General features: G+C 49.6%; 1 long non-coding RNA gene across 1 annotated transcript in view; it reads right to left on the bottom strand.

Annotated features, from left to right (window-relative positions):
* The window catches only part of LOC134808165 (uncharacterized), a 52,634-nt gene extending 47,137 nt beyond the window's left edge, over positions 1-5,497 (bottom strand). The window contains exon 1 of the long non-coding RNA XR_010150576.1: positions 5,342-5,497. This is a non-coding gene — a long non-coding RNA (uncharacterized LOC134808165). The remainder of the gene's footprint in view (positions 1-5,341) is intronic.
* Positions 5,498-20,525: the final 15,028 nt, after the last annotated feature.

Below are 20,525 nucleotides of genomic sequence, written 5' to 3'. Positions count from 1 at the left end.
TAGCTGAGATTACAGGTGTGTGTCACCTCGCCCGGCTAATTTCTGTATTTTTAGTAGGGATGGGGTTTCACCATGTTGCCCAGGCTAGTCTCAAACCCCTGCCTCGGCCTCCAAAAGTGCTGGGATTACAGGCGTGAGCCACCACTCCTGGCCTGCCATGAATAGTTAAGGCTATCCCCAAACATATTAATCACACTGCCACAAATCTAGAATGTTCCAGGCGTGGTTTCTGCCAAATGAACTTCCTCTTTTTGAATGCATCAGGTCATCAGTCATTCAAGCCCCCCTGTACTTTGTGTAAGCAGAGTGCGTTTCCGGGGGCCATGCCACCCATAATTTCTTATGCCAGTGTCCTCATCCTCTATTCGCATTTCTAAGGTGTTTCCCACACAAGGAAGGGTCCTTTCCTGATCCTCCCAGGCTTCCTCCGGGCGACTTTCAAATGCGTCCCACCTAAGGAGGATCAGCAGCACCCCACCTGCTGACTGGGGCCACGGAAGCGCAAGATGTGGGAGACATGAGGGAGGCAGGGCCTCCTCGCCACTGCTGTTATCCTCTCTCTTCCTCACTCTCTCTGCCTCTCTCTCTCTCCCCCTCCTCTTCCTCCCTCTCCCCCAGCCCCTTATCTTTACCTCCTGCATCCAGCCGCATGAAGCCCTGCTCCTGCGTCTTGGTCAGTTGCTGCGATGGCTTCCAGGCCTGTGTTCTCGGCTCTGGACACTTCCCCTGAGCCCCTCCCCATGTGTCACCATCACTGGAGCAATTTTCCTGGAAATAGGATTCGGATGCCTGAAAGTTGACTGCAGGTCCTCCTGGCTCTTCCAGCCGACTCCTGCTGGGCTTCCTCCCACCCACTCCACTTTGCCACAGAGTCACCCTCCACCCCACTGGCCCTGCCCATCACTCACACAGCTCCCTGTTTCTTCCCCACCACAGAACTTACTTGTGTTCCTGGACACACCACGTTCACTCCCGACCCCCGGGAGGTTGTCTCTCCACTAGGAAGTCCATTCCACACCCGCCAGGAACAGACCCAGCCTGCCACCCCCGAGCCCTCCCAAGGCCGCGCCTGCCCCTTCTCCCTCACACCCCTGTAGTCGTGCTGTGACCTCAGCGCCCCTTCTGACCTCTAAGCTTGTCCTTTCTGTCACTGGCTGCACACCATGCCATGTCCCCGATGGATGTACAGAGTCATGGGACACCGCCCCCGCTGGGTGGCCAAGTCCGCGCCAGGGACGCAGATGGGCTCTGCTAATGTGGGCAGCAAGAAGGGACCAGCAGAGGCTGATACTGAGCCTGGATCTGTTCTGGGGGTGTCCATCTGAGCGTGCACAGAAGGAAAGCATTCATGCTAGGAATGGATTCCCAAAGGGACCATTTTCTCACCTTTCTGGCTGGTTTGAAATGTTCTGAATATTTTGAAAGATGCTTGTAGGCCACACCTTGCTGATTGGCAACAAATGTGTGGTGTCCTCGGCGAAGATCGATGATTCAAAAGCAGCTGTCGTGACATGGCACTGCTCCCCACCAACACACCGATTAAATAAACATAATTCCCTACCATCTATTACATTATGTTATTAGGAGGGACTTGGATGGAGCCCTGAGTGTTTGGCTGTCTTTTAACTTGGATGGAGGCCTCACAGCCTGAATTTTGACCAAGCCATGGGCACATTTTCCTTGCAAAATAAGTAATACTGAAGTCCAGTTAACATGCGACACACTAAATACGCGGTGTGATATCGGGGCCCTGTGTGTTCTACATAAGAAGGGCCAGCCCTGGATTGCTTTTGGAGCTGTGCCCATGCCTTCACATTCATTATTCATTTGATATCACAACATTCGTTTTCCACATAAAGAACGGAGGTCCAGAGAAGGTAGTGCCCCTGCAGGCTCACACAGCTGTGGAGAGCAAAGCTGGAGGTCCCCCGCCTTCTGCTCACAGACTCACGCCCTCTCCACCATCCCATAGCCCCTACACAATATCAAGCCCCACTGCAGGAAATGCAGCTTTTTCTAGTCCGTGGTTGACCGAGCCACTCCTGTTTCCAAGCCCTTCTGCCCACCCTGTTCTAGGAAGCGCCTCCTACACGATGCCCAGACAGGAAATTGCCAGGCAGAGATGCTTCAGCTTCAGAGCTCCAGGTTGGAGGGAGGGAAACTCAGCCACAGGCAGCCATGAGCATGTGAATGACAAAGTCACCAGCTCACCCACCTGGGCCGTCTGAGTGTCAACTGAGCTGGGCAGGTAAGCATTTAGAAAATGCACCCTTAGGCAAAAATCCACAGGTGTACTTATTAAGAGGATGTCCTCAGACCAAGAAAACAGCATCAACCTCACCCAGTCTGCATGTCCTTTGCCACCAGGGACAAGAAGGAATGAAATACCTGACCTTAGGGGCTTCATGATCCCATGCCAAAAGCACTCAAGTGGGGAGAAAACCCATCAGCACTGGTTGTGACAAGATGTGAATGTCCGGGCCCTCCTGCCAAGGGAAGCGGGTCAACTGGGACCCGGGGTGGGTCCAGGTCCATGCTGTGCTCAGCCTGCTGCTGACCCATCACAGCCTCTTTGATGGGGTGAGCCCCCCAGGTGCACGGTTAACGTGGAATATCGATCCCATCCATTTGCATGTATCTGGCAGCAGTGAATGGGTAAATTGACAACTCTGTTATTTGACTCCGGGAAGAATGTAACAGGAGCATCTTCAGGAGCACATCAGAAATATTTGAAGCCAACATGCCTGCCCCTGAGAACAGGGCCATATATCAGGATATTTTCAGGGTATATGAAGTTTGGAGCTGCTGCTTGTAAGTGCATTGACCCCTTCTCACCATTAAACACTAACGGGGACCAGGCTTTTGTCAACAATAACTCTAGGAGGGACTGGAGAGCAAGAGCAGGAGAGAAAGGAAAAAGAATGGAGAGCACACGTGTGGAAGAAAGAGCGAAGAGGAAAACAGAAGGGAGAGGAGGGCGGGAGCTCAGGGTTGTTGGTGACAAGAAAGGAAACGCACCACCCTCCCTGCAGGAAGCCACCCTGGTGCCTGGAGGAATCTGGAGAGCCAGCCCAGAATGTGGAGGGTGCAGGGCCTCAGGGGCACACAGCTGACGCCTCCCGCAGGGTCACGTCAGGGGCCACTCGGAGGACAGCGTTTGGGGTGATGGCAGCATCACTAGCTCCTGCACCAGGAACTGTTCCCAGTGGCCTCATGTTACCAGACAACTGCTCGAGGCCCAGCTTCCCGCCATGGGGGCATCACTGACACCTGCTCCGTCAGCCTACATACACAGTCGCTGGTGACTGCAATCAAAATTAATCATAAAACCCTTAAAATGGCTGAATCTCGTTCCTCCCAGGCTGGATGAGAGTGAACAGGGGACTGGGGCCAGCACCAGGGCCAGTCCACCTCCTGGAAATCACTAATTGATAAGGAGCCGAGTGCCCCTTGACAGACCTCTGTGAAGCAAAAACTTCTATTCCCAGATTCAATGCAAACCAAGCCTGAGGCCAGGGATTCTGGACAGGCAGTGGAGCATGTGGCCAGGGTGGTTTATTCTGGGGGCCGGCGGAGGGCCAGCCTGCTCCGCCTTCATTCTGGGTTCATGCGGCCATTCCCCTTCGGTTCCGGGAGCATCCACAGATTGCATATCTGTGACATCGCCACAAATGTAATGAGCAGAGGAAATTGACGGCAGCTCCAAGTAAATTACAGTTTAAAAGACAAGGGAGGTCCCCAGAGACGGCCAACAAAGGGGAACTCAGCTGACCAGGCCCAGGTAAAATTGAATTGGAAATGTTCCCTGCCTGATTAGCATGACAACAGTTCCAGTGTTTAAAGAAAAAAAAAAAAAGTCATTCTCTTTGAATGAAAAGGAGGGGGCAGAAGCCCATCTTCCCACAAACACAGTTATCTTTAAAAATGTCCAGTCTAAGGTAGGTCAGAACTGCGCTATAAACAACATTCTGCAGAGAATGGGCTCTTAAATAATCCCCTCTCAATCCATATATTTTCCCTTTTTATTTGGACAGGAACTGACCTGTTTACATATGTGTGCAGACACAAACAGATACACACACAGGCACATATAAAATTTTCGCTTTAGGGAGGACTGAAGGTGAGCTTGGCCTGTAGCTACTAAGAATTGAATTCTCTTTCCATTTCTTGCTTCCACAGGGAGCCTGGGGTCTCCCTCCCATCAGTGTGGGTCACGCTTTCCCTTCACAGACATATTTCTTCCAGTTTGGTGTGATGGGAACAGCTCTGGTTGTAAATATTAGCTGGGAGTAGGTTTAGCTGGAAGTAACAGCAGCAAAACCCTGAGGGACAAGTGACTTCAACCCAACAAGAGTTTATTTCTCCTCCCAGGAAGGAGTGCAGAGCAGGAGGGCCAGGGAGGTCCTGGGGCATCAGAGACCAGGCTGCTCCCTCAAGGGATGCCTCACGACCTGTAATGGCATCTGTCACGCTGGTGCTCCCAATGGCTGGTAGGCACAGCTGAGGGATGAAGAAGAGCACATTTCATGCCTTTCCAGAGCTGTTCAGGTTTGATCTTATGAGCTAGAAAGTAGGCACGTGGTCGACAGCCACTGCTGCAGAGGCTGGGAAATGCAACCTTTATCGTGGACAGCTCAGCTTGAATTTGGGGTTCTGTGACCCAGGGAGACAGGGAAGCGGACATGGTGGCCCTGCCAGCACACTCTCCTGCAGTGTGAGAACTAGAGAACATTCTCTCATGCTCGCCGAGTGACACGTTCCACCAAAGCATCTTCATACGAAAAGGGGAAGACCGTCTGCATGGTCCTGAAGCGTTCCCCAGAACCCCTTTCTCAACCGGTGTCCACCCAACCACAGCCACATCCACGGCACTCATCCACAGATTCTCCCCCACGACGGAGCTCCACGCCCTCTCCCGCCCTACATCCCTGGGCAAGCCCCGTTTCTTCCACCTTAGAGATGGCCCCTCGCTGCCATCATCCTCCACACGCTGCCACCACAGCCTGGCTCCTGCTTCCTAAAGGTTCATCACCACTGCTCCCCACAGGCAGGCCAGAGGGTGGCCCTGACCTGGGTTTCTATGACACTTCGTCTCCCGCTTGTTTAGTCAATAGTTATGGTCCTGTGACATGCACTCAGCTCCACCTGGGTGCTAATAAATAAACCTGTGTGATGCCAGTGCAGAGAGCAGGTCATGCGGCAGGCCTGGAGCCGAAACCCGCAGGAAGGCCCGCAAGGGTGGCCCTGCGCTGGCATCTGGGGACCTGGGTTTTGGAAGGGTTTCCACCATTCTCTGCTAAGAGGGGCTCTTTGTGCAAACAGTGTGGTTGACGCGGAATACCTGCTTTCCTTCTGGGAGTCTGGAATCTTGGGGTGTGCTGAGCAGACGGTGCCTGTGTGACAAGCCCCCAATAAAAACCCTGGACATGCAGCCTCTAAGGAGCTCCCCTGGTGGAAGACACTTCATATCACACTCACTTCAATGCTGTCATGCCCCCTCCAGTGCTGTCACAGTGCAGTACTGTCACAGTCCAGTGCTGTCACTCACTGCAGGAAAACCCTTCACATGCTGTCAACCCCCTCCAGTGCTGTCACACCCCCTCCAGTGCTGTCACTCATTCCAGTGCTGTCACACTCCCTCCAGTGCTGTCACACCCCCTCCAGTGCTGTCATTCACTCCACTGCTGTCACACCCCCTCCAGTGCTGTCACACCCCCTCCAGTGCTGTCACACTCACTCCAGTGCTGTCACACCCCCTCCAGTGTTGTCACACTCCCTCCAGTGCTGTCACTCACTCCAGTGCTGTCACACTCACTCCAGTGCTGTCACTCACTCCAGTGTTGTCACACTCCCTCCAGTGCTGTCACCCACTCCAGTGCTGTCACACTCACTCCAGGGCTGTCACACCCCCTCCAGTGTTGTCACACTCCCTCCAGTGTTGTCACACTCACTCCAGTGCTATCACTCACTCCAGTGCTGTCACACCCCCTCCAGTGTTGTCACACTCACTCCAGTGCTGTCACTCACTCCAGTGCTGTCACACCCCCTCCAGTGTTGTCACACTCACTCCAGTGCTGTCACTCACTCCAGTGCTGTCACACCCCCTCCAGTGTTGTCACACTCACTCCAGTGCTGTCACTCACTCCAGTGCTGTCACACCCCCTCCAGTGTTGTCACACTCACTCCAGTGCTGTCACTCACTCCAGTGCTGTCACACCCCCTCCAGTGCTGTCACACTCACTCCAGGGCTGTCACACCCCCTCCAGTGTTGTCACACTCCCTCCAGTGCTGTCACTCACTCCAGTGCTGTCACACTCACTCCAGTGTTGTCACACTCCCTCCAGTGCTGTCACTCCAGTGCTGTCACACCCCCTCCAGTCCTGTCACACCCCCTCCAGTGCTGTCACATCCCCTCCAGTCCTGTCACATCCCCTCCAGTCCTGTCACACCTCCTCCAGTGCTGTCACACCCCCTCCAGTCCTGTCACACCCCCTCCAGTGCTGTCACAGCCCCTCTAGTGCTGTCACACTCCCTCCAGTGCTGTCACACTCACTCCAGTGCTGTCACACCCCCTCCAGTGCTGTCACACTCACTGCAGGGGAAACAAAGCACATCCATGTGACTACACTAGGAGGGGGACCTGGAAGCCTGTGCCTGTCTCCCCCACGCACCTTCCCTCTTTGCTGAGTGTGCCCTGCATCCTTTTGCTGTAAAAAGCCACAGTCGTGAGTGCGATGGAACCCTGGGTTCTCTGAGTCCTCCTGGAGAATCATAGAACCTGGGGTGGCCTGAGGGACTCCTGACAGTCCCTATCCTCAGAGAATTCACAGGGGAGAGTGTAGGGTGACAGATGCCACAACACAGTGACCTAAGTGTGAGTCGTGAGCTCAGTGTTGTTGGAAGGTGAAATGGAGACTCGCTGGGGATAGTGAGTTTGCAGGTTGGGAGGGCGTGGTCTGGAGGGTGGATGGGATGGAGGGGAGACTTAGGCCAGAGGAGCAGCAGGCCCAAATGTACCGTGTTCAAACACAGGGTGCATGGGAGCCAAGCCTGATGGAGGCCTGCAAACATTTAGAGTATCTAGAGGGTAGGGCACATGAGAGCCGTGGCAGGATGAAGGAGATGGCAAGCGGGGCAGTCCTGCCGCCCGTCCCTCACCAAGCTGAGGCACCCAGGTTGCACACAGGGTTCAGATGGCGGCACCAAGCATTGTACTCCAACGTGGGTGGGCAGGGGGGCGCACGTGGTGGGAAGGACCACCAGCCCCTGGCCTGTCCCCAAGTTCCTCCCATCTCTAGCTCCTCCTCACCCATCTTAACCCCTTCTAGGAGATGGCTCTGCTTTACGGCTGTAGCCTTCCTCACTGAATATAAAGGTAAAAAGTGGATTCTGTTCTTTCTGTTGAGTGTCATCAATGTGAGTGGTCCAGGACACCCAGTCAGAGACCACGGACTGGCTCTCAGATTTCAAATGTAAGCTCAGGTCCCTCGTTAGTAGTCAAATAAAACTACTCTCAACAGAAACTTAAAGAGCTTTTACTTCTCTAATTATTTATATCAATTCTTTGTTTCAAAGGATAGTGAATTTTGGCTTGCCTTCAAATGCCTCACTAATAGTAAAAGAAAGTTGTATGAAAAAATGCTCATGATCACTGGTCACCAGAGAAATGCAAATCAAAACCACAATGAGATACCATCTCACACCAGGTAGAATGGCTATCATTAAAAAGCCAGGAAACAACAGGTGCTGGAGAGGATGTAGAGAAATAGGAACACTTTTACACTGTTGGTGGGAGTATAAACTAGTTCAACCATTGTGGAAGACAGTGTGGTGATTCCTCAAGGATCTAGAACTAGAAATATCATTTGACCCAGCGATCCCTTTACTGGGTATTACCCAAAGGATTATAAATCATGCTACTATAAAGACACATGCACATGTATGTTTATTGTGGCACTATTCACAATAGCAGAAACTTGGAACCAACCCAAATGTCCATCAATGATATACTAGATTAAGAAAATGTGGCACATATACACCATGGAATACTATGCAGCCATGAAAAAGGATGAGTTCATGTCCTTTGCAGGGATATGGATGCAGCTGGAAACCATCATTCTGAGCAAACTATCACAAGGACAAAAAACCAAACACCACATGTTCTCACTCATAGGTGGAAGTTGAAAAATGAGAACACTTGGACACAGGAAGGGGAACATCACACACTGGGGCCTGTCATGGGGTGGGGGGAGGGGGGAGGGATAGCACTAGGAGAAATACCTAACGTAAATGACGAGTTAATGGGTGCAGCACACCAACATGGCATATGTATACCTATGTAACAACCTGCACATTGTGCACATGTACCCTAGAACTTAAAGTATAATAAAAAAAATTTTTAAAAACAGAAAGTTGCTTTGAGGCACACTCAATTCTGAGCCTGCCTCAGTAGCCCCCATGATCTGATCTTGAACACAGATGTTTAAAAATGTGTCCTTGTGTCAGACACCAGTTCCCAGCACACAGCAACCAACGACTCTGAGAGCAAATCCTTGCTTCTGCCTTAGGGCGCACTGGTCCTGGGCTTAGCCATCCCCACATGTTAACCATCTAATCTGCACAGGAGCCCGATCTGACGGATGACTCATCGGCTCCTTATTGAAAACACTGAGGATCAGAGATGCTAAGTCGGCTCCTTGAGGTCACACATCTTAAAAGTCACAGGGCTAAAATGGTAGCCCACATTATTTTAGCTCCTGAGCCTGTAGCCACTGTAGCATTACAAATTTTTAATAAATATTCAAAGACTCCAAAAATGAATGAGTCCCCAAATATCTTTAAACACGTATTTTACTCTAAAAGTAATTAAGATTATTTTTGTTTTCAGTTATATTTAAAACTTACTTTTGATTACAATATATAACTTGCTGCAATGAGGTAACAGAACCAACAACTTGAAACTCTATTTTTGCTGTCTCTATTTTGCTATTTTTGCTGTCTTCACACATTCTACAGTTTGCCAGTTGTAACTTTATTCCTGTTTAACAGTTCAAAGTTCCAGTTTGACCTTTTTGTATCTAAAGAGTCAAAATAGACTCTTTAAAAATCTAATCTGAAGTTTTTCCATCTAAAATAGATAAAAAATTGATTTTTTCTATCTAGAGTCAAAACAGAGAAAAAAGAAAGGAACTATAGCTGAAGGCCAGTTGGTTTCATTTCATGACACAATCAATTAACGAGAACCCATGATCTGGAACAGTGTTTCTGGATCACTGGCACACACAGGTCACCCTCTGGAGCGGCACTGTCCGCTAAAACTTTGTGGTGGTGACAATGTCCATAACCGCTCTATCCAATATGGCAGCTCGCAGTCCCCACTCTGGATCACTGCTACACACAGGTCACCCTCTAGAGCAGCACTGTCCACTAAAAGCTTCTGTGATGGTGACAATGTCCATACCCGCTCTATCCAATATGGCGGCTCCCAGTCCCCACCGTGGATCACTGGCACACACATGTCACCCTCTAGAGCAGCACTGTCCACTAAAAGCTTCTGTGATGGTGATAATGTCCATACACGCTCTATCCAATGTGGTGGCTCCCAGTCCCCACGTGGAATTTTGAGCACTTAAAATGTGGCTAACAAGAATTAGGAACTAAAATTTTAATTAATTTAAATTAACAGCCACAGGCAATGAGGTGCTAGCATATTGGATACTACAGCTCTGCAGGAATAATCCAGATTAAAAGATTTGTATGAGTAAATACTGATTTGCAATAACATCTTTACCCAACCACATGGCTGCAATTGTCTATGTCCTTAAAACTGAATCTCAAATGATAGATATAACCAATGTTTGTGAACATTGATTTATCCTTCTGCTTAACAATGGGCCCTTGTTCCCGTCATGAGGCAGTCCCAACCCATCAGCAGGGCAAGTGTGGAGTTGGAGACGATGAAAGGGTGGGAAATGAAGAAAAATCGAGAACTGAGAAGTCAGCAAAAAAGCAAAAATAGAAAAATAACGAAGAAATAAAAGAACAAGAGGGAAAGAGAAACAAAAGGAAACAGGAGATGGTCGGTGGTGTTGCCAGCTGCCCCAGCAGTTGCCAGGCTGAACCGTGCGGCACGGGCGGAGCAGCCAGGTGCTGATCCTGGGCAGGCTCTTCGTCAGCAGCTGGGGAGGGAGGACGAACAAGAGACCGCCAGCCCAAGGGCACACAGCCTCGGAACTGCAGATGTGCAAGCCATTATCAAAATGCCATGCAGTAAGGGTCCTGTCTTTGGAGCAGAGAGACAGGGCAAGGAGCTGAGCACACAGACAGAGGTCAATGGAAGGCCTCAGAAGTGTAGTCAGAGATATGGAGGGAACACTCGCCTTTCAGCCTGAATCTCTCACAGAGCACAAATGTGATTTTCTCAGTCGGCTGTCCTCACTGTCCTTTCAAAGGTCACACACCCAAACATCACCTCCCTGGAACTGCACCTGGAACTTGCTTCCACCACCTACCCATCCACTCCACCACCTACCCGTCCACTCCACCACCTGTCCGTCCACTCCACCACCTGTCCATCTACTCCACCACCTGTCCATCCACTCCACCACCTGTCTGTCCACTCCACCTGTCTGTCCACTCCACCACCTGTCCTCTCCAACATCTATCCGTCCTCTCCAACAGTTGTCTGTCTACTCCACCACCTGTCCATCCACTCCACCACCTGTCCGTCCACTCCACCACCTGTCCGTCCACTCCACCACCTGTCCATCCACTCCACCACCTGTCCATCCACTCCACCACCTGTCTGTCCACTCCACCTGTCTGTCCACTCCACCACCTGTCCTCTCCAACATCTATCTGTCCTCTCCAACAGTTGTCTGTCCACTCCACCACCTGTCCATCTACTCCACCACCTGTCCATCCACTCCACCACCTGTCTGTCCACTCCACCTGTCTGTCCACTCCACAACCTGTCCGTCCACTCCACCACCTGTCCTCTCCAACATCTATCCGTCCTCTCCAACAGTTGTCTGTCCACTCCACCACCTGTCCGTCTACTCCACCACCTGTCCATCCACTCCACCACCTGTCTGTCCACTCCACCTGTCTGTCCACTCCACCACCTGTCCGTCCACTCCACCACCTGTCCTCTCCAACATCTATCCGTCCTCTCCAACAGTTGTCTGTCCACTCCACCACCTGTCCATCTACTCCACCACCTGTCCATCCACTCCACCACCTGTCTGTCCACTCCACCTGTCTGTCCACTCCACCACCTGTCCGTCCACTCCACCACCTGTCCTCTCCAACATCTATCCGTCCTCTCCAACAGTTGTCTGTCCACTCCACCACCTGTCCGTCTACTCCACCACCTGTCCATCCACTCCACCACCTGTCTGTCCACTCCACCACCTGTCCATCCACTCCACCGCCTATCCATTCACTCCACTGTCTATTCATCCACTCCACTACCTATCTGTCCCTCCATCGCCTATCTATCCCTCTATTACTGTTCATCCGTCCACTCCACTGCCTGATCGTCTCTCCATAACCTATTTGTCTGCTTTGTAGCCCATTCTTCTGCTCTGTCACCTATCCATTCATCCACTCCATCAACTGTCCATCCATCCACTCCATTGCCTATCCATCCACTCCATCACCTATCCATCCACTCCATCACATATCCATCCCTCCATCGCCTATCCATCCATCCAGTCCATCATCTATCATTCCACATCATTCGTTCCATTGCTTACCCAACCTTTCCGTTGCCTATCCATCCCTCCATCGCCATTCATCTGCTCTGTCATCTTTCCATCCATCCCTTTTGTCGCCTATCCATCCATCTATTCCATTGCTTATTCATTGGCTCTTAACCCTTTACAGCTATCCAAATTGTACATTTAACATTTTCTACAAGGAATCCTTTACATATGCATTTAATGGTGACTAAAAATATCATTCAACTTGGCACATTAATAAATTCACAGACCTAAAGAGTTGTCAGACCATGTGTCCTGTGAGATGTTTCAGGGGAATCTTTGAGCTGTGTTTGCTACCTCCTCTGTTTCAGGCTTAGTCTCACCAATTGCCCCAGAACCAGCTCCCCTCCTGACAGTCACATTCTCCATACATGAGGTACAGTGATGTGCCTGCCCTGCGCTCAGGGACAGGTGTACCTGCCAGCCTCTGCAGTGTATTGGCTAGAGTCAGCATCTGGGTGTCCAGTGCTGCCCAAAGTTGTCATGTCCAGCTGAATGCACAAGACCTTCTGACCTCACTCAGGGTCCAGGCAGCCCACTTGCTGCTGGTTTCCAGCTGCTCCCATTTCTCAGGCACTGGGCTTCACTTCACTGGAGCTGTGCTCCCAGCTGACCTGATCCTGAAGGTCAGCTTTGGTCACTCTGCACCTGCTGGTGCTGGGTGTCTACCATAGGCTGTGCTCCTAGGCCTGGCGGGGTCTTCCCAGGTCAGTCTGTCCCCACACTCGCTCACTGTGGCGGGGGTGTGACTGTCCTTCAAGGCTCAAAGCTTCTCTGGTCTGCATTCTCCAGTACTTAGGTTAACTGATCTACACTAAACCAAAATAGATGGCAGAATACAAGATCTGGCAACTTTTTTTCAGGTTTGTGAATTTATCCACATGCAAAGTTGCACGATGTTTTCTCTATCTTAAATGCATATGCAATGGATTCTTTACAGAAAATACTAAATGGTGTAAATTAAGATAGCTGTAAATAAACTAGGATGCACCAATGACCATCCTTTACAGCCAATCTGTTTCTGATTTAATGTCTTCTATTGAACACTGTTCTTTCCTCTTCGTCTGTCCTGCGAAGCTCATCACTTTGCACCTGTATTATTGCCACTGCCCTTTTGCTTCACCCTCGCCAGGCCCACCCCAGACATCCAGTCCCCTCTCTGCCATTGTTAACTCATCCTTCTGAAATTTTTATTGTGGTTTTGGTGGGGAGAGTTTATAGCACTGTGGCTGACAGTAGCTCTCAGGGCCCCAGACTGATGGTCAACACCTGGTACTTGGCTAAGATGCTTGGAGTAAATTACTCAAACTGCTTTAGGCCTTGGTGTCCTTATCCAGCAATGAGATCAGGAGTTCTCCATAAGAGGACTAAACTCCACGAAGAACACAGCACCTGGTGCAAGGTGAGAATATGAGGACACCTCCCTCCCTACAGAGTTGTATGGTCAAACTCTCACCTCTCAGGCTCACTCACTTCCACTAGGCCCAGAACAAAACATGGTGCGTGGAAAGCACAGGCATCGGCTGTGAGCGTTTGTATTTGAGCTGGAGTACCACCTGCAGCGTGGCAGAAGTCAAGCCTTCCTCAGCCAACAGGTTCTACTCTGATTCAGCAGATGTCACAGACTTAACCACCCAAAGGCACATTCCCTCCCAGATACGCTGAGATGTCCGGAACTCCTTATCCACGCCACAGACCTGCGTCTCCTCCCGGCTGTGAGGTGTGGCTTATTCCATAGAGTGGCGACGGGGCCAGTCCACATACCTTCTCTTCTCTTGCACTCACAAAAGTTCAGGAACATGACATCAACCAGGTGATCACAGGGTACAGCCAGACACACAAATAGAACTAGCACCAGTCAGTGCTCTGGGCTGAATGGTGTCCCGCAAATTCACAGGTTGAAGCCGTAACCCCCAGTACCTCAGATTGCCCTTATCTGGAAATAAGGTCATTGTGATGTAATTAAGGTACGATGCGGTCATTCTCACATAGCGTGTGGGTCCTAGTCCAATATGGCTGGACACGGAGAAGAGGCCCTGGGAAGTGACTGTGTGAGGACTGCAGTGGTGCTGCCCAGCCAGGGAACCCCAGAAGCCTTAGAGACATGGGGATAGATCCTCCCTGGTGCCCTCGGAGAGACCATGACCCTGCCAGCACCTTGATCTCAGGCTTCTGGCTTCCAGAACTGTAAGAGGACACGTTTCTGTTGTTCTAACCAACCCAGTATGCAGCACTTTGTTATGGCAGCAGTAGGACATGAAAGCAGCCAAGAGCCTTAAAGCTATCTATGGTCTGCCATCTACATAGGATCTGTCCTGTGGAATAAAGTACGGAGCTTTACCTCTGATCATTTTATTCCCATCTGGTTTTTGTCTGAATCACAGCCTGACCTACCTTTGCATCTTCCAGGGTGATTAGCCCAGGAATGGTCAAGTGAGAGTTGTTCATAAATATTTGTAGTTTTTTTTTAAGCAGGATGCTTTATCCAAATAATTTATCATAAATCTCTTTTAAGAGCAAGTTCCCTGGGACATTTGGAAACGTGATTTGATGTCCAAGCATCCGTGAATAGCAATTCTCCATGAAGCTGTGTTCGCTGCACCCACTCTGCGGGAGGAGGAAGCAGCTGGGTGCCGCCCCGTCCCACGGGCTTTTAGGAGGGGTGCATGCGGACGCCAGCGGCAGTGGTGCGTTCAGCCAGCTGTTGTTGCCGCCGGCAGATTGTGGCATATCACTGCCGTAATTAATCCCGTATTTTTGTAGCTGAAGCCACAATACTCATTTCAGGATAGAGTGAGAGCAAGGCGAGCCTATCTGTACCTGTAAATGAATGATATCATTATTTTGGGAAATGAAAGTTTAAGCTCTGTGAAACACACAATCCCATGGCGATCTCAGCAGAGGAACTTGTGCGCACAGGTGTTCAACGTGATAAGGTGCGTTGCCATTTATCTGTGTACTTGCAGACAAATATTAACATAGTCATGAATTAAGCTTTTAATCCCTTTTATTATAAATTGAATATCTTTATTTTAACAAACATCAACAATGCACGATTGTCCTCCGCGCTATTCATTGCTATTCCCCGCAGCATGCCAGTACACGATACGCCGAAATACACGTGTTTCCAGAATGGCCGGCACCTGCCTGAGTGTTCCGTAGCATGATTCATTCTTTCTTTCCATTCTGAACAAAGACGCTCTCTCACAAAGACACTGTTCATACAGGGAAAGAGGACCGCGGCTCTGTGTTGTGTCCTGGAAGTCTGGGAACATGTTTCATGTTAGAGACATTTGTCACAGACCGAGTTTTTACTTCTTTGAAACTTGAAAGGAATTTGATTCAGGTGCTGGGATCAGAATGGCAAACCTAGGCTTGGTGAGCGGGTGCCCAGCCAGGGCTTCTGTTTGGGGGCAAACTCTGGTTCTCGTCCCCATTTGCTGGAGCTTCCTGGGCCAAGTTCTACAGCGGCATGGCAGGGTCATACGGAGATCAGAGGCAGAAGGAGGGACAGACAGGCCTCCCCAAGGCCCCTTAGTCACAGGGACCAGGTCACTACAACCGGCATCCCCAGGGCATCGGCGTGTGCAAGGGACCCGGCTGGAGCCTGCAAAGTGCAAACGTGCACGAGAGAAACTCCGACTTCAAGGAGGGACGCGAGCGCGGAGGGAGAGGACGGGATCCGAATGGTTCCGGCGGAGCGCAGGGCTCGAGGAAGAACGTAATGCAGGCGTGAGGGATCAGGATGGGAGAAGCCAACCCTGGTATCAGGGATGCAGGCAGGTCTTAGGTCTAGAAAACAGTGTCTTGAGGCCAGTGAACATGCCAACACGTCAACAGGAAAGGAGGCGCCCACAGCATGTTTGTCCCAGAAGGGACTTTGTGGAACTGATCTTTACATTTCAATTAATTTATTTATTTATTTATTTATTTATTTATTGAGACAGAGTCTTGCTCTTGTCGCCCAGGCTGGAGTGCAATGGCACGATCTCAGTTCACAGCAACCTCCACCTCCCAGGTTCAAGTGATTCTCCTTCCTCAGCCTCCCAGGTAGCTGGGATTACAGGTGTGCACCACCACACCTGGCTAATTTTTGTATTTTTAGTAGATATGTAGTTTCCCCATGTTGGCCAGGCTGGTATTGAACTCCTGATCTCAGGTGATCTGCCTGCCTCGGCTTCCTAACGTGCTGGGATTACAGGCATGAGCCACCGCATGCGGCCTACATTTGAATTTTTAACCTGATGTTTCAGAGAGGACAGGCGGATATACTCTTCCCTCTCCCCCACACACAGCCCCTGAGGTGACGAGGAAGGGAAGTCCCTGGGCACAGCACCTGTCAGCCTCTCACCTCGCTTTACAGTTGCTTTACTGCCATGTCCATGATGACACAGGGCGAGGAAGTGGATGGCTCCTGACGGAGCCAACCTTCCCAGAAAACAGCACAGCACCTGCAAGCACCAGCCGACTGTGTAAAGAAGGTGTAGGTGGGCGCAACAGCTCATGCCTGTGATCCCAGCACTTTGGGAGGCTGAGGCAGGAGGATCGCTGGAGCCCAGGAGTTCAAGACCAGGTTGGGCAACATAACCAGACCCCTTCTCTATAAAAAGTACAAAAATTAGCCAGCTGTGGTGGTTCCAGCTACTCGGAGGTGGTCCCAGCTACTTGGAGTCTGAGGTGGGAGGATCACTTACATCCAGGAGATAGAGGCTGAGGTGAGCCATAATCACGCCACTGGACTCCAGCCTGGGTGACAGAGCAAGACCCTGTCTCAATAAACAGATGGTGTTTGCCAGCAAAGCCTCGAGCACTTTCAGATGATGTTGCTTTTGAAGGGCAGTGGCTGCTCAGAAGGCACACTAGCTGTTCAAGTGGTTCTATTCCTCATGGCCCTGGTGAGGCTTGGATTTATAAATGATATGTCGGGCTTTGCCCTTTTAAAGGGCCTTTATTAAAACGTGTGAGATGTGTACGTGCTGTACACGGTGAGTATGGAGAGGAAGATAGATTTCCTGTCATTATTCCAGCCACGGGCCTGAGGCACAGCGCTGTGAAATGATGCTCCAGAATGGGAGACATTGGAAAGGAGAACAAGAAGAGCGACCACCCGATGTAGCAGCTCCAGCCTGAAGTTCCCTTCTTCTATTTTAAACACTTTTTCCTTCTCTGCGCTCGAAAGAATGTTATTCCTCCAGTTAATATGATTCATCAGAAGCTTCATGTTTGCCATATGAAACGGAAAGGATGTTTCTCCAACAATGTTACCTAGAGATCTAGTTTAATCTATAAAAAGACAAATGCTGAAAATAAATTCTGATGGCATGAATAAGGTGTAGCTAAAGAGGGACGTGGAGGATGCCATGAGCATGCAGTTTGTTTAAAAGCTTATATCTTGTTTAAACAATTCAGAGTAATTTTCATTATCCCCAAAAGCCTTCTGATTGTTTTATTCCTTCAAATGCTACCTATTTAAATAATTTTTCTTGCTTTACATATGGCGCGACATTATTAGCTCCAAAAAGTGTTTGCGTGACGTCTCGCATGCAATCCTCCAGGCTCAGCAATCTGCTGAGAGGCTAACATTGTCATAACAACGTCTTTCTCCTACAACACATCAGCGATCCAGGCAGCGTGCTAGGGAAAACAAATCCCACCAAGGCAAACACAGCCCCAGGCTCCAGGAGAGGAGCGCGCAGCCCGCCAGTGTCTGGCTCTATCGCGGGACTGGGGCGGTGGAAGCGGGGTGGAATCACGGGCTGACGTCTCCCATAAACGTCCCACCCACAGGCCCTGGACAGTGACAAATGGCCCTCAGGGTGGGGCGGGTGCTGGAGAAAGCCGTGGGGTGTTGTCACGGGGTTCACATTACTCACTGCAGGAAAGGGCGGTGGTTCTAAACAGGACTACCAAGAAATAAAAGAATGTCGATCTTGCTCAGAGTAGTGATTTTATTGTCACTTCATGTGTGGGGTTTGAAAAGCTCAGCACTGGGAAGGCCCTTATTTTGAGCGCTCTGCTGAACTGGGAGGGGACGGAGCAGCGGGGCCTTGAACGTGCTCTCCACCTGAGCCACGTGGCCTTGGGCCCAAGCAGCTTCTCTGTGCAAAGGTCACCCCTGCTCCATTGTATAAAAAACAAAATTCTGTGTTAAATGCACGCCTCACACTTTACTAATAGATTCTATCTTGAAACTAACCCACAAACAGAGCAAGCCTTTACATTATAAATCTTAATGTACAACCTGGTGCTTTTTCATTAATTACTTATGATGGAGCACACATTTGCTCTTGCCTCGATTTTGTCCTTGGGTTCATGACAACAAAATCACGCTTAGTTCTTCCCCTACACTCAGATCTGCATTGGTGCGAAAAATTCAGGCATCAAGACTGTTTCCTGCGTTTCTGCCTCAACTCTCTAACAGTGTGGAATGCAAACGTTATTTTATTTATTTACTTGGGTTGACTCTGGTACTTCAAGTTAAAAAAAAAATCATATCTTCTTTCTATTTTCTCTCCTGCTCTGCTACTAAAGTAATTTCTCAAAGTTGTCAGATGCTTCTTCTTAGAAAATTCCTGTTTGTCCCAGTTCTATGGACCAAACACTGAAGGAAAACAGAAGAGTCTGAGGCCAGTGGCCCGTGTAACTCCTCGATAGTTCCGTAACTCTACGCTTCCCCTCTTCCAGTGATAAAGAATTTATCACAATTGTTCTCTTTGCGTAATAACTCACCTCTCATACAAATCTTAAAGCTACAAAAATCTCACCATGTACCTAAAACTGTTTATCCTGAGATCTGTCTCTCCTGCAGAACCCACCCTCCTGGGACACCCAGAACACTTCCAGGAAGGACAGAGGTGTGGTATAAGGCGTGGAATCTCCTGCTTCTCTTCACAGAACCGAGTAAACATTTTACAAAGAAACAAAAGCCACAAAGAAAACATCATCAACATGACGGCACCAAGAACGCATCTCACGTATTGAGAAATGTTGGTCAAACAATGAAACTGGTGAATCTGAGTGAAAATTCAGAAATCAGGCTCACCTGCCGACCTTTCCAGGAGAGCCATTTGCTGAAGCAGATGGTGAAGAAATCTTGGGCAACCCCCTGATCCCTGACTCTGTAGGCGCTAAGATCCCAGATGCAGAAGAACAGAGGAAGGTGTGTCAGTCCCCACCCCAGGGAAAGCACAGCAGCTGGGGGGCCTGGGCTACACCAGGGGTCTCTTGAGTTGTGCACAGTGAGAGAAGTGACATTGTCACGGTGACGCAGGACAAACGGCAGATATCAGGGTATCTTGCTAAAGGAGATGTGCCCCCAACTTTGAGAACTCACCCCAGCACTGATGGTTGAGCAACTAGGGAAGCACCCCAGATGCCAGGCTTCTGTCCCCTCTACACTCCTGGGACACAGGACGTGCGTCAGGGACTGGAACTCCATGGAGGGGCTGCAGAAAGGATGAGATGGGGCCTCCGAGGACAGGAATGGGGCCACGGAGAATCACCCACTTCAACACTGGGGCCAACAGCAATCTTGGACCTCTCCAATTCAAAGGTAAGAGAAGGACAAAAAGATTATTGTGAACATATGCAAAAATTTTACTGCCCAAAAAAACAAAGATTATAGCATGCGAAAGAGACGATGCGCGTACCACGAAATACCATTCACTCCACAAACCAAATTTCATAAAACAGCTTTATACTCAAGGGAACTAGGAAAATAATGAATTTTTAAGACAAGAGATATCATGTGAGATGATATGCAGAGAAAATGAGAAAAGCAAGCTGAAATGCTAAAGCAAGCTTGTCCAACCCATGGCCCACTGGCCACATGCAGCCCAGGATGGCTTTAAATGTGGCCCAACACAGATGCATAGACTTTCTTAAAACAAGATGGGATTGTTTTGTGATTTTTTTCTTTTTCTTTTTTCTTTTTTTTTGCTCATCAGCTATTGTTAGTGTATTTTACGTGTGGCCCTAGGCAATTCTTCTTCCAATGTGGCTCAGAGAAGCCAAAAGATTGGACACCACTGTGCTGAAGGAAGAAATTAGAGAGCTAGATATGCTCAGTAGCCTACGATAGGAACCACAGAGAGCAGAACAGGGGTTGCCGAAAGCCGCGTCTCTGGTGGTGATGCCAGCCCAAGGCAGACGCACGGCAAATACAAAGGAAAGGCGAAGAGAAAAACCAGTTCGAGGAAAGGTGAGGCATACGGGGAAAGATAGAGGAATGCCACAACCACATAGTTTTCACAAAAAAGGATCCAAAAATGAAAGGAAAACTGGCCAGGTGCAGTGGCTCACGCCTGTAATCCCTACACTTTGGGAGGCCAAAGCAGGTGGATCACCTGAGGTCAGGAGTTTGAGACCAGCCCAGCCAACATGGTGAAACCCCGTCTCTACTAAAAACCTACCAAAAATTAGCTGGGTATGGTGGTGCATGCCTGTAATCCCAGCTACTTGGGATGCTGAGGCAGGAGAATTGCTTAAACCTGGGAGGAAGAGGTGGCAGTGAGCCAAGATTGTATCACTGCGCTCCAGCCTGGGTGACAGAGCGAGACTCTCAAAAAAAAAAAAAAGAAAGAAAGAAAAAGGAAAAGAAAAGAAAAGAAAACTACTCAGTTATTTGTAGAAACTAATGAACTAAGTAAGACCTGCAATTTCCAATAATGTTCCCTGCACCAGAGAAAAATATGTTTTTAATCAACACAATTTGTATCAAGTGGATCTACAGGCAGAATTAGACACCTTACAAAAGAAAACAAA

The sequence above is a fragment of the Pan troglodytes genome, chromosome 14 (genome assembly GCF_028858775.2).
Source record: "Pan troglodytes isolate AG18354 chromosome 14, NHGRI_mPanTro3-v2.0_pri, whole genome shotgun sequence".
In the NCBI taxonomy this organism is placed as follows: Eukaryota; Metazoa; Chordata; class Mammalia; order Primates; family Hominidae; genus Pan; species Pan troglodytes.
This window is presented reverse-complemented; position numbering and strand designations above follow the sequence as displayed.